The sequence below is a fragment of the Haemorhous mexicanus genome, chromosome 4 (genome assembly GCF_027477595.1).
Source record: "Haemorhous mexicanus isolate bHaeMex1 chromosome 4, bHaeMex1.pri, whole genome shotgun sequence".
NCBI classification, from domain to species: domain Eukaryota; kingdom Metazoa; phylum Chordata; class Aves; order Passeriformes; family Fringillidae; genus Haemorhous; species Haemorhous mexicanus.
The window spans coordinates 23,241,415-23,256,366 of record NC_082344.1 but is presented as its reverse complement, the minus strand read 5'-3'; the positions used below and the strand labels follow the sequence as shown (position 1 = coordinate 23,256,366).

Genomic DNA, 14,952 nt, shown 5'->3' with positions numbered 1-14,952 from the left:
CTGATGGCACACTGTGCCAGCAGAGAAAAACAGAGCCCAAGTGCATTGAGACAATCTGACTGCAAGGTGCTCAGTCTGACAGGGGTAGGTGGCTCATTCTGACTACCCAAAGGATTCAGGATACTTTTTCTTTGTTCAGAAAAAGAAAAACTAACAAACAATAAAAAACCAGCCCAGTACTTTAGTGTTTTAAAATAAAGAAATCATTTAAGCTTTGGGATGTCTAAAGGAAGCACTGGGACCAGCAAACACTCCTGAGATGGTGGATAAGTAGAAAAGACTTTAGACCTTAAATACAATAGCTGAATGGTTATTTTTGCCAAAAGTATCTAATCTTTGAGAATGAAGGAAAAACTCTTTTTAGGGTAAAGCTACTACCTGTTGGAAGACCAGCTGTGGTTATAAAATATATTTATACATTGATAATTGCTTTTATCTACATAGAGAGCATTATGAAAGCTCCTGGTGTTGATTGCACTTCAATTTGAGCAGACTAATTAGAAAAGCAGCATGATAAGTCTTATTAACAAGTAGCAACATGTTTTAAAAATATTGCTATTTTTGGTTTTATATTTTATATTAATATTTATTGTATTAAGTAAATAATAATTTTTGGTCTGAGCCCCAGAAAACTTCACATACAGTAAAGTTAACTATGACAGAGGTGTTTAGCTGGAAGGATTTCCTGGAGATGCAGTATTAGCAAATCTCTTTTTTAATCTGGCTGAAGGTCCTGTAAACACCTGCCAGTACAAGGCTGAGTGCCCACTGCAGAACAAGCTTGGAATAATGGTCAATAATGTTTCATACACCCTTTGGGAAATCAGAACAAAGGAAATCCATTTTGACTAGCTGTATAAGCACAAGGCTACAACAGAAGACAGTTCTTTTGTGCAGAGCTAAATAAAAGAAAGATACTCTTGCAAGAGATTAATTCTAAACTCAAATAAACTAAGACACCATCACCTGTAAAGAATATTATTGCTTGAAGGAGAGGTGCATCTGTTCATTGCCTAGAGGCACAAACAAGTAATATTGGTGGTCAAAAATCTGGTTATATAAATGAAAATAATCATAGAGGGAGTGGTGAGGAAAGAGCCATGGCTTGTCAGGTAATCTACATAGTACTGTAATTTGTACATGTACTTCTTAGTTCTGTAAGTCCTGCATTATTCTAATGGCAGTAATGAACTCAATATAAAAAAGTAACAAAAAGCCAAATTATTTTTCATTCCATAACTTGCAAGTCTTAAAGTAATCAGAGCATTAAATTTCAAAGATGAATAACTACAAAACAACCTCTATGGAACTAAAAGAGCTTTAAGTATTTGCAGCTACACTTTCCCCTGTTTCTGTTTAAAATTCTGGTTTTTATAACTAATTGGAGACTACTTTTTTTCCTTCATACAGAAGAAGACAAGAGAAATAGCTTCTGTGAGATACCTTCATGATTAAAGGTGAGTGGGATGAACCCTGTCCATGATGAAGAGTGATTCTGCTAAATGAATGGATGATCACACACTCAGGGAGGCTCCAGGGAGCTGGCTGAAGGTCACCAGCACATCATAGCTTGTCCTGCACTAGGGCACTTTTCTCAACATCTGCCTCCAAACATTACAAAGGTTTAGTAGCTGAGGGAAAAAAATTATTTTAAAAAAAGTTTAAAAAACAAAACAAAAACCCCTGCATGCAGTTTATTCAGCAAGTTAGATAATTTAAACAGCTGAGCACTAGACTCAACAAAACAATATTGCCTCCCCTTATTTCATCTTAAGCTTGTAAGGATACAAGTAGCTGCAGTTAAATTCCTTAAACACCTTGTTCTGTTGGGTACCATCTTGTATTTGTATTAAGGCAGAAAGCAATGCAGGTGCCTAAAATGTAGGCATCATCCAGTCTGCAGCCCCTGTTAGGGTCCCCCTGTAAGCAGTGCCCTTTCCACTCCTTGGTTTCCCTGGCCCTGGAGCTGTGACTGAAGCATCCGTGCACACAGACATGCCACCCCCTCCGGGAGGAGATAAAGTGATTGCACACAGAAGGGCACTTTCTGCTCCTAACAGCACCCACAGTCTGTCATTTTCAGGTAGTTTTGGCTGCTCAATTGCTGAGTCATCAGGAGCCTAACAAAGTGGCAGGGTACTTGTGTTCCCTGGGCAGAGCCAGATGTGCTCTCCTGGACCACTTGCTGTTCTCTATTTTGCTTTCTCAGTTGTTTTCATTTCACAGCTTTACTTCAGGTGTAATTGGGTTTTGCTCTCTTACTGCTGGCACACCAAGGAATGGAAAAGACAAAGCAAAACCAGAACGAAATAGCTGTTCAGCAAGAAGACTACAAAGTTCCTTTTATTTTTCTTTTTTTCTGTTCTCTCCTAAAAGGGGTTCCTACCAGGTAAATTTTCAGGAACAAAAACAGCAGCCTGCACAAAAAGCAATTACAGCTACTCTGTGAAAATACACACATCTTAGAAAATCTCATTTTAATGTGTAGAGAAACTGTCATTTGAGCTGTTCACAGACCCATGACTCTGGCTGTTTTGCTGTTGGCAGATCACTTACTCATGGTAGTTTTCTTTTGGAAAGGCCAAAGGTCTTGCATGGCTGTGTCATGGTGTGGCACCGATCTTGGAACAGGGCATGCAACCCTCACCTGGAGAAACAGCATTGCTGACAAAGGACAGCTGGTGGATTATCTGGCTTTAAAAGTCTGTGCAGATTACTACAGCTCAGAAGGTTGTAGTTTCTGTGGCCTCAAACCTGCCTCATCTTTGGGCTAGCACAAATATTTGTGTAGTCAGATGACAGGTGAGACTCTGGGAGCAGAAAAATAACCTTGCCAAAACCAATGAAAAGATTTATTTTTCAGTCTTCCCAGTACTGCAGAACAGTCACAGAAAATCTTGTGTTAGCCCAAGGAAGCAGTGTGGAAACAAACAGCTGGGGAGAAGGGCAGGGTTGCCTCTTTTGGTGGCTGTGCTTGCTTCAGTAGGCTGCTTGTGTCATCTGAAGTACAGCCAAAAGCTACTCATCTGAAAATGGTTTTGAGTCACTGCACATCCCAGCTTGATTCCCTCTCCTTCGGAAAACACGACTCAGGCTGTCAGTGCTGTTAAGGAATCTAAAATTTGCAATGTTTCCCCTGTCTATATCCTTACTTTGGGAGGTAACCTTGAGTAAATCTGGGGAGAAAACAATCAGATTGGGTGCCATGCCATCACTGTTGGTTGTCAGTGTCAGTTAAAGTCTTTGTCAGCTCAGCACACAGAGAAACAGGATCCTTGGGCGGTTTGGCTTTGCCTGCCCGTGCCATTGATATGGGAGCAGGTTTGTACACACCATGATTTGCTTTTGGCAGCTGCCTCTTAAGGCCATGAAATCTTGACTCGTTTCTCTTGCTGTAATGTCTAGGACAGGGTTCCATGGACATTTCCTCATTGAAAGGAAGGAGCTGACACATAGACATTGGTCTGCTCTGATGTCAAGGGCTTTGTGAAATATTTGCAGGAAAGCTGTGACATTAACTGTGTCATTACACACAGGTACTGTAAATATGAATGGGTTAGTATCTATCCACTACAAAAAAAATTATTTCACATGTACAGATGGGATAAAAGCTTACATCTTCCTTTAGCTAAGCAGGTAATTTTTCTTGCTAGACTATAGAAGTACGTGTTTACAGACAGGTCTTTAAAGGGTCACTTTTAAAAGGTGCTCACCACCTCATCTGTCTGTCCTGAGAGATTACCAGTATGGAAGGAAAAACATAGTGCCAGGAAGGTTTTACTGTATGACACTGTGACCACACCAAAGGTTTCTGCTGATGGTAATCCCTGTTATCTTGTAATAAGTATCAGAAAGGAGCCAAGCAAAAAATGGCTGGCATTAACTGGAGCCAGTCTAACCTGGTGGTCAGCAGTATTTAGCAGATCACTGCAGGAAGATTGCCAGGGGTGTGGAGGGTGTGAAAAAGGTGCCTGACACACAGCAAACTGCACTGGCAGCACCTGGGAAAGGCACTGCAGTACAAGCACTGACAAGGTCTGAGACAGGCTGTAGACATTTATAATGAATTAGTCTGGGATGAAGAGATAAAGAAGACCTTGTAAAGTCACTTCAGAAGTCAGAGCAAACCATTCAAAGGGAAGCAGTACCTGCAAGGAGCATAATCTTAGCAGGAAAAATATCAAGGTCATTCTGACTTTGCATCAAAGGTTTTCTTGTTTCAAGAAAGGCAGCAAAATACTTCGTGGGTGAAGCATGTCAGAAAGGCTTTAACAAAAAGTGTTAAAGGAAAAGGCTGTTTACCTTGAGCCAGTGAATAGGGACAGGAGTTATGATGTCAGCATTCATTAGCTACATTTGTGAAGGGTAAAGTATGATCAGAAGTGACAGGGTTACACCATTTATCACCACCCACCTCTTAACAGTGGCAACTCCTGTGCAAGCTGGTGGGCCTCGTGGCCAATGGAAAATAAAGCACACACAAATGCAGTGAGACAATAGGCAGAAGTAAGTGTACCCACATAAGACTAAGCTTGAGCTGTATCCTCAGCTACCAACCAAGCAAGACTGATATTTAATATTCTAGTCCAATAGTGATGATTTCCCTGTTACCTTGAGAGTTTATGGTTCAATTGTCTGAATATATAAAGCATGCAAATCTAAAGATAAGGTGTGATTTGGCCTCAGGGCATCTCCCCAAACATATGTTCTCAGTAAAAAGCAAAAATTCAAACTAAGTTTATGTTTCAGAGCCTGATTTGACACTTGATTCTTCCAGCACATTCCAGCCATCAACCAAAATATATGACCCTCAGTTGTCTTCCACACAACCTGTTCAGGAGCTTTACAGATTTCCAAAGGTAAAAGAACTTTAATGAAAAATGAAATACATATTTGATTGCTGCCAGATAAAGTGGTTGATGCTGAAGAGAGAAATTCTTTCTTTCTTCTGAGGGAGGGTGTATTTCCATAGATGGGGACTTTCCAAGATCTTTCTACTTCACACACAGGTGTGACATCTAAGAAGCCAGAAGAGTGCTGGGCTGGTGGATGCAGAACAAAAAAGAAACGTATAGGGGGATACAGTATGGGTAAATGAAGGTGGTGTAGAAGGTAATCCAATCCCCCAATGAGTTGCAGCTGGACCAATCACTAAAGATTAGAAGCAGGCTTGATCTTAACAGGCCGCAGCTGTAGCCAATAAGAGCAGGTGGTATAAAAGAGTGGATTGGTGGGATCTGGAGTCAGAGGACTGCTGTAAGGACCAGGAACAGGCAGTGCTTAGAGGAGCTGCCTGTGAGAAACATTGAGGAGGTATGGAGCTCTGGCAGTATGAAATCCTTGCGCTATAATGATGATAGAACCCGTGCTATCTGAGACAACACTTCTTGCTTCACACACAGGTGTGACATCTAAGAAGCCAGAAGAGTGCTGGGCTGGTGGATGCAGAAGAAAAAAGAAACATCCTTCAGATGAGTTCAGGCATAGCTCTGAACTCATACCTGTCTCATGCTGGGTCAGTCACCATTAAGTACCAGACCAGCTGCCTCATGCCTGTTCAGTCAAGCCCCTACTTCATAGTTTTAGGGTGCTCTTGCCTTAATTTGAAGTTCATTGAAAATATGTTAGAAAAGTTGCTTTTGTTTGTTTGTGTACGTGGAGAAATACAGCCCTGCAAGAGTCCCCCTGGTGCAGAGCAGTGCAGCAGGATGTGTCAGAGAACCAGGCTGCAGAAGAGCACCAGAATGCTTCTCTTGAGAGGAGCACAGGGTAAGACAGAGCTGTTCATTCAGTACAGAAAGAATCAGAGCCGGCTAAGCTGGGAAAACTAGAAAATGTGAAATTATATAAAATTAGGTGTAAGTGTTAATCAAGAGCTAATTACCTTCTGTAAGAGACAGACTCACAGTTGTTCTGAGCCTCACAAAAAGAGACAGGAATTTGTGAAGTAACAACAGCAGCATTACAAAACCTGTGTTACTGTTTGTTGCATTTTAGTGTAATTAATGCATTTTATTTTTTGGAAAGCAGACCTAGGGAAAACAAAGTGCTGCTACACTATAGAGTTACCAGCAGTTCCACTTTGTGACTGAGGTGGCTGGGGCATGTGGCCAGTTCAAGGCTGCACAGAGTGAAGAGGCTTTTATTTGTCTTTATTTCTCTTTGAATGCATGAATTTTCATGTAGAATCATAGGAAATTTCAGCACAGGAAAAGGGACTGGGAAGCTGGTAACGTGAGCTAATAGATCTGGAGAGAACCTCCAGTCACTTGGTGTTACAGCTCTCCAGGATGAACCTTTTACTGTAGTGGTAATAAACACTATTTTAATACCACTCTGGTGAATTATCCTCATGTTCCTGTTGGAAGACTATTCTGGAAGCTCAGACCCAGCACTGAACCCTCAAAACATCCAAGTGAAATTAATTTATAACTGGTTGGTGCCTGTTTGATTTGCTGCCAGTATAGCCCAGTAGTTTTAACAGCATTCTCCATTTGTAGCAGCTACCATTCTGCAATTCTCCTGAGGAGAAATCCTACCCTCTACTAGGTTTCATTTTGCCAACTAGATAAGCTATGCTCTTTCAATTTTTTTGTGCATAGGCTGCTTGCAGGCATGTAAAAATTCAAGCAAAAATACAGTGAAAACACTGAGAAAATCTCTATGCTGTGAGAGAGGAGTGGAAGTAAGAACAGAAGAGTAAAGGAAACAAAAATGTCTGGACAGAGTAATATGAGGCAATGTGCAGCTGATAAATTTGGCTAAGCCTTCTAACCTGATTTCTTTGTGACCTGTTTAAAAAAAAAAAAAGAAAAAAGGAAGAAATTTGTTGACATATACATCATTCTTCATAAAATTGATAGGTGCAGAATTGTGAAGAACTATTCTTCTTCATCTTTGAAGGAGTGATCTGCTGCTTCTGCACCATTTTGAGAAAAGCAAATTTCCAAATACTTGCTCAGATGACTGCAGTGAAACAAAAAGATATGGGTATAACTAGAAATAGTTTGTTTCTTTGTAGAAAACTGTTGCTTCACCATCACTCCTGTACTCACCTGCCAGCCAGATGTGCTGATGACAAACTTAGGATAGCAGAACCTGCTGGAGCTGATGATGTCTTTTCTGATGTGATACCAGATTCATTTTTCATGCATAGAAAACCAGAAGTGCTTTCTTGATTGCTTTCCATTGCTCAGAAGCAGGAAACAAAATAGCAAGCTGATTTAGTACCAGTGCTTGTTGCCCTCTCCTTGTTTGTACCATGGCCAGGCTACTCCACAGCAGGTCCCTCGAGGTTTTTTTGAAGCTGTAATTTAGTGTAAGTGCACTTGGGCTGCCAGGTCTGACAATGATAAGTGGCAAGACTCTGCATGGATCAAATTAAAAGCAGACAGACTGGGGTATGGACTCAGGCCCTCCTTGGTTTTCTGCATATCATGCTTCCAAAATTGTTGATATGGTCCTGTACTCAAGCTGTGCCCCCTCATCATGCATTGTACTTGGTTCAACAGGAAGGAGCTACCATGGGGCTTTGTCATTGCTTGAAAACCAGAAGAAAATGCAGGAAAACTTAGCCATTTTCTTTTCTTTTCTTTTTTTTTTTTTTAATGTGTTTTGATTAAGAAATAAAGGTTACAGAGGTCCTTCTAACCTTAAAGTAAATGTCTGGGGGAAAATACCTTAAAAAGAAATAAGAGGAGTCTTTAAATCATTTTGAATAGACATAAGAACTACCTAAAATGCTTGCACAAATGCAAAATAAAAACTAAGTCCACATTTGGAAGTAAATATATCAAGTAAATAGATCCATTTCACTCAGACTTCAATTTCTGGTTTTTTACAAAGAAGTTAACTACCTCTTAAGCAAATTGCATTTCCAGGCAGAAGGTATGTCACAAATGTGAAACTTACCAAGTGAAATTTGCATTTTGAACAGGTAACATAAAAGAAAAATTGCATTTCAATGGCTTATTCAACCTTTGTCAGATCTTTTGTAGCTCTTTTGACAGCATCAATGTAACACCATTATTTTCTGTAAATGTGCTATTTTCCTCTGCAGTTATTACAAAGAGTTCACAAGAGAGCAACAAAATTATCTGAATATGCCTTTTGCAGACAGTGTTTTATTCCACCATGAAGCTGCTCTAGAGAAAAGTGTGAATTTGCTCACAGTGCATGTTGAGCTTCTGTGATTTACCACAAAACCCAGTAACTGCTTTTGTTTGGCTTATACTTAAATGCATGTCCAGGAGAGCAAAGAAAGCCATTCCAACCTTTCTGCTCTGAGGAACAATACAAAATCCTTGACCATCCCTATATGGGGAGAGGATTCCAAACCTGAACTCTTGGTTGACGGAAATTGGTCATTTGGAGAAAAACCAGGCTGATGACAGCAAGAATGTCACACTAATCTGGCATTTACCTTTTATTTCTATTGCATTTGTCTGCTTATTCTCTTTATAGAATTTATAAATGTATGATATTTATAAAATTTAATAATAATAATATTCTGATTGCTAGTTATTTTAGTAAAAGAGGATAATAAAGCTTGCACTAGGGGGATATTAAAAAGGATATTAGGAGATTATAGAATAATGATAAAGTAAAAGTTGCTGCTGCTGAGGCAGATATTAGCCATGCAAAGGAAATTGGAAGAGTCTCACAGAGGAAAAAAAAAGGGGAGTGGTGTAAAGAGATGGATTAAATTCAGCACAGTTGGCATCAGTTTTCAATGGAGATTGCAGCAGAGGCTTTTCTGACCTATAAAAATAAATAGTTGAGTATTGAACTGGGTAAAAAAGATTCTCCAGGTTAAAACGTAGGGAAATAGGGTATTCTCCATCCCAGAGCTCTGGCTCAAGGTGTAAAAATTTTAAATTTTTATTTTAAATGAACACTGAATCAAAATGCCATAAATACCATGACCATCAAAAAGTAAATTAATGTCTTTTTTTAAGGAGAAACATTAAAAACCAAATTGCATAAACATTGCATCCTGTCTTCTAACCTCAGAATGCACAGAGTTCTGAAACCTGACAGAGAAAAATAAAAGCCTTGAGCAGTGGTCTATGGCAGATTAAGGCAAGATACATGTTTGGGTTTTTTTAAGAGATGAGAAAGTAGAACAGTTTTCATCTAACTTACATTTAGAGCACAGTATTTGATCTCTACCACCAGAAAAAAAAGTTACTATTTAAACCGAGGGAGACAAGATTTAACACAACAAACAAACAAAAACAAACAAAAAAAACCCACAAAAAACCAAATACAAAAACAAACAAGCCAAAAAACCCCAGATAAACTGCTCAAAGGACAGGACACAGGGCAGTGGGCAGTCAGGAGACAGCCTGGCTGTGGAGGTAAAAAGGAAAAAAGGAGCAGGATGATGTGTGTGGGCCTTTATGACTGTTTAGATGAGCTGCTATCCATAACCTAACGATTACTGCTAAGCAATTGGTGCTGCATGACATGGACTGTGTTTGTGTGTTCCAGGTGCTCAGCACACAGAGGTGCTCCCATGGCAGCTGGCATGTGTGGCTTCTGTGGTGGCAGTGCCACAACTGGCCACACACAGCTCAGTGGGATGTGCTGGCTGAGTCCAGAGCAATCTCTTAAGCTCAGAGATACTTCTTGAGCTACATGGAGAAGCTGAGGGATGTGAACAGCCTCTGTCTCGAGACAGGTGAGACGCAGGTGACTCTGGGACAGAGCAGGCCAGCACTGTCACCAGAACGTGGAGTTAGACAGATTGCAGGGTCAACACTCGGCATTTAAAAAAGTCTTTGTGCTGCTCAGTTATTAGCATCTTTGTGTGACTGGTGTCCCTTAGCAAAATGTGACAAGCATCTCCCCAGATGTTGTCCCTTTTCCACACATTACCACAAAGCATGAGATTTTCACTAATCACTTCACTTGGCTGAACAAGATGTTTCCAGTGAATGGCAAATAGACAGAACATAACAAATAATGGATTCTTAAAAGCTGTTAGCACTGAACTTGAGTTTTAAGAAATGTAAAAACATGGAAAGGTGGGCTATTAATTCCATCTAAATGACTGGCCTGATTTCTATTCTAAAAATCTATTTTAACTCCATGTAATCACAATATTGCATTGATTAGCTCACTGAAATCTAATCTTATTAGTGGTTCAAAAGGTTGCATTTAATCTAGCTGATTATGCTAGTGCATCTCTGAGTAGTTAGTTCTCTATTGCTGTGGCTCCTAATGAACTGACTGTGCATTAAATTTCACCAAATAAAAGTTACTACCTAGCTTATTCTTATTTGTTCTTGTGTTCTGCACACACGAGTTTGTCCTTTAGTTGAAGTCTTATGTAAACTTTCTGTTGCTAAAAAGCCACCAGACTCCTTACAGCATATGCTTTCTGTATGTCTGCATGTGTTTGCAGTCTTCATAATTAACAACAAATAAACAAACAGGTTTTCTTCCCATGGATACCAGTGTAGTTTGTTCCTGCACTCACTCTGATGATTACCTACTCGATGGAGAGTGCCTGACTTAGTCAGTGGCTTCACAGATCTATTTGCAGAAAGAAATTACAGTTGCAAGACAGGCTTTGCAGTGATTTCACTTTCTTTCAATGCTTATTTCTTATATTAATCCTTATTAAGACAAGTAATTGTTTACAGAGAGCAGCTTTAATAGCAGTGCTAAGTTTTTTCACTCTGCCTTTGCTTGTGTATTGAAAGCCACTCAACTGTGAAAGATTTCATTTCCATCTGGAGACTCGTGCCGAGAGAAAAGGAAGGTCATCCCTTGCAAATGGACAACAAAAGCACTTCAGGCAGCAATTGCTGGTTTGCTACAAGTGTTAAAAGCCAGGACAATGGAGCTGTGGCTGGTTAGGAAAAAGAAAACGTGGAACAAAAGAACAATTTTATCCTGGTTACAAGGAGGTTGCAAGAGAAGCCACTGTAAATACACCTGGACTGAACTGAGCCATGCTGTCTTCAAAGAAACAAGCTGTATCTGGGAAGAATAACAAAAGTGTAAGTATTTGGTACTTCATCAGAAAAAGTGTAAGTATTTGGCACAGCCTTTTGAAAGTGCATTATCTGAACAGTGACATCTTTCTGCCATCCCTCTCTCAGTGCCTAACACCACAGAAAGCTGGGAGAGTGCAATGTATCCATCTTCCTGCTGCTCTGGTGTACTTTCCTGGAAAGGATGCACTTGCCCCTACCCTGTCCAGGTGAGGCTCAGCCTTGCAGGTCTCTGTGAGGGGACTCTGTGATTTGTTGTGGATCTAGAGCTGTGCAGTGGTGCTTGCACACGTTTTCCAGATGTTTATTGCCTGTGTGTTTAAGGCTGCATTTGCTGTGGCGGTTCCTGAAGCTGTTCTAGGTACATCTGAGGGGATGAAGAGTTGAACATTGAAATGGCAGTTTGCAGTTCATGAAAATAGGCAAAGGGAAAGGACTTGGGAGAATGGGCTGGTTTTCAACCTCAATGTCCACCTCCACCTACCAGTGTGAGATGGCCTAAACTGCTCAGTGATCCCTCACATCTCATGGGAATCTTGATTATGAAACACTGCCAGAGTGATGCTCAGTGCACCCTCTGCTCACTTGCTAGGATGAGGCATCTTTTAGCAGCACTAGAACTGCCCAAAATGCTGTGAGTCAACATGCACCTACATTTGGCACCACCAGGACCTGCTCCCATGCAGAGTGGTTGTGTGGTGTTAATGTGCATTTCCAGTGCTCAGACTCTTTTTCCATCCATCTATCAAATTGAGCATGACCAAGAAGGCAGAACTCATTACAGCTGTTGTTGAGGTGGTATAAACCTAGAACTGGAACTAAAGGACATAAAATTGCTTGAATTTACTGCTTGTAATTATTTTGTAGTTAAACAGATGCCTCCCACTAAAGGGTGAATAACAATTTCATAATACCAGTGTGAGCCACCTCAGGCTAATTTTGTTTCCAGCCCATGGTGATGGGAATAAGCAGCCAAGCCCTGCTTCCATCTCTGGGCCACCCTGTATAGATACTCAGTGAAAACACACTGAAAATGCTGTCTCCTTCCCCTGAGTGAGGAGGCTGTTAGATCAAGTGCAGTATTATGATATCGGCCATAAGCTGCCTCTGAGGTCACGGTTTCTCGACAGCCTTACTGAGCCAGAGGTTCTCTGTGCCTTAGGAGCAGCTTCAGACGTAAGCAGGCAGCTCAGAGGCTGGGAGAAGGAGCTTCTGCTGTGCTATCTACAGAGAAACAGCAAGTGGACACAACAATAACAGTAATAATCTCATTGAACCACAAATCACAGAGTGGCTGAGGCTTGAAGGGACACATGGAGGTCATCTGATCCAATCCTTCCTGCTAAGCAGGCTGACTGGGATCACATCCAGATGGCTTTTGAGAATCTCCAGTGATGGAGACTGCACAACCCCTCTGGGAAAACTGCCTGTGCTCAGTTAGTGTCATACTAAAAAAGCTATCAAACTTGGCTTCTGTGTACCGGGTCAGAACTTAACTGGAGCCATCCTTGCAGCTGATTTAGTCAGCAGTCCACTCTTCTGCTCTGCACAGAGTTCTCCAAGACCCTGAATCTGCCATTCTCTTCTTGGGATATTATGGACTGCACCAGGCTGACAAGATGGATGGATGTTTTCAGACTGGAAGAAAACTTTTATGGGTTTTTTCCCCCTCTTCCAACATTTTTTTGAAAAAAATCCCTAAAAATCATGACCCAAAGCCTGGGTGGCACAGTGTGGCAGCAGCTCTCTGGCCACAGAGAGAAGCACAACTTTCCCAGGAATTGTCCTGGGGAAGGCTGTGAGAAGATCAGAGAAAAGAATGATAAGCAATTCTTATCTTAACTTGCTGCACCTGTTGTTGTGAACATGTGGAATGTGTTATGGAGATTTGTTGACCAAAGGGTGGTTTCTTAATTAGCCAGTGGTGATGGTGTTTGGACTGGAGGACCAATTGGGTGCACCTGTATTGTGAGTATCTGTAAGGGAATGGGTTTCTTAGTAAATAAAGTGATTGATCAGCCTTCTGTGAATCATGGAGTCAATGCTAATGATTACCTGGCCAGGGGCTGTGACAACAGCACAGTGGGACACCAGCATACCCAACATTCTGCTTCTGCTGACTGCCAGGGGTGCCACAGCAATTAAAAAAGGACAACTGTTCATGACAGGGCTTCAGCTCCCATGTCCTCTTCCCAAGCTCCGTGGGAGAGGGGACATTCATGGGACTGTCAGGTACAAATCCTTATATCAAACTGGTACTATCAAACCCTCTGTTTCCATTTCTTGCCCTTTGCCAGCCCTGCTGCAGAGTGCTGGCACAGCTGCCAGAGAGCTGAGGTGTGCTCCCTAAGTGCCTCCTGTCCCTGTGCCTTCCCACTGCTCTGCCCTGGCTCCTGACAAACAGCTTCCTAAAGGAGCAAGGCAAGGTCTCTCACAGAGAGCTACAGCCGTGAGCACGTCTCTCCACCCTGATTAAATGCCTGCTTTTCATTCATGGCTCCTTCCTCCCTGATAAACATCAGAAACAGCCTAATTATGTTTTTCTCTCTGCCCAACTTGCGTTCATCAATCTTATCTACATGCATCTCCACATTATACCATAGAGACTTGGAGTCAGATTTTTTCAAAGGCTTTTAAGCACCTCATACACGGTGATCTCTATCAACCATGACATGGGCAATTTCTATAAATTCTCATTTTCACAAATCAATGTAAAGAAAGAAGCCTAGAAAAATATAACACAAATCATCTGAGCAGAAGTGAGTTAGAGAATGCAAAGTCTGATTGTCTGGGGTTTTTTCAGATTTCCAAATTAAGTTTCATGCTAAAAAGAAAAATGACCTTGAAACCAAATCAATTTAAACACTCTGTATTCCTTTATACCATAGGAAATTGCTAAATAAAACACCTAAAACTAAGCTCTTATGAAAAGTGGCATGTTGCATTATTGTAAAAATTCTTTCGCTCTCAGGCAGTGTTTTGCCAAATTAGTACAATTTTACTAAGTTCAGTTTCAAGAAAAGCACATTTTCAAGGAAAATTAAGATCCTGATCACAGCACATCCAGCCTCATCTGAACTGCTTTTTGTATCAGTTGAGCATGTCCATGAATTCTTTTCTGGGTTTCTAATGAAAACATGACTTAAGACCTCCCTCTGGGACTATGTGAAAGTTTCATCTCCAGTTCTGTATTTTGGTATACTCAGTGTGCAAAAAGGGATATATGAGCTTTTCCTTTCTTTCTATGAAATCTTCATCTGTAGAAATACCCTGAATAAAGTTGATGGGAGATGTTTTTTTTAGTGGAGCAGCCACCAGGCTAAAGGTGCCCATCAATTCCATATGTCAGGAAATCCTAGAAAGCAGAAGAAAACTGTGTGCTGTCATATAGACAGACCCTTTAACAGGGCCTATGGATACAGGACAAATTTGGCTTTAAATGGTTTTAAACTAAAAGAGGATAGATTCAGACTAAGATATAAGGAAGATATAAGGAAAAAAATTTTACAGTGAGGATGGTGGAACACTGGAACAGATTGCCCAGAGAGGTGGTCAATGCCCCATCCCTGGAAACATTCAAGGTCAGGCTGGACAAGTCTCTGAGCAACCTGATCTAACAGCAGGATTCAAGTAGGTGACCTTAAAAAGTCCCCTGCAACCCAAACCATTCTGTGATTCCACATGCCCCAGAGATATATGTGGCTGAGAAAGAAACTATAGATCTTCTCTCAAGCATGGCTGTCAAGATGATGAATGTGCTCAGTTACAGAAACGAGGAGGATCACATGGACAAGCTGCTGCAATGTTCTTTTGCCTGCCTGGAGAGGCTTTCCTGCACTGCTGTTAGTTTATATTTGATGTTCTGCTGGAAATCTGCTCCAGGAAGGGAATGTAATGCTACCAAAGGATAGTATATTTAGTAGCATGGGAAAAATCCTGAAAATCCTGC

At 41.0% G+C, this 14,952-nt stretch overlaps 1 long non-coding RNA gene across 3 annotated transcripts in view; it reads left to right on the top strand.

Annotated features, from left to right (window-relative positions):
* LOC132326196 (uncharacterized) overlaps positions 1–13,033 on the top strand; it is a 35,181-nt gene extending 22,148 nt beyond the window's left edge. The window contains exons 5-8 of one of the 3 annotated variants that reach the window (XR_009486166.1): positions 1,411–1,457; positions 9,493–9,682; positions 10,710–11,009; positions 12,166–13,033. This is a non-coding gene — a long non-coding RNA (uncharacterized LOC132326196). Of the gene's footprint in view, positions 1–1,410; positions 1,458–9,492; positions 9,683–10,709; positions 11,010–11,111 lie in introns of all 3 variants that reach the window. The other 2 variants (XR_009486165.1, XR_009486167.1) reach the window with 2 other exon arrangements.
* Positions 13,034–14,952: the final 1,919 nt, after the last annotated feature.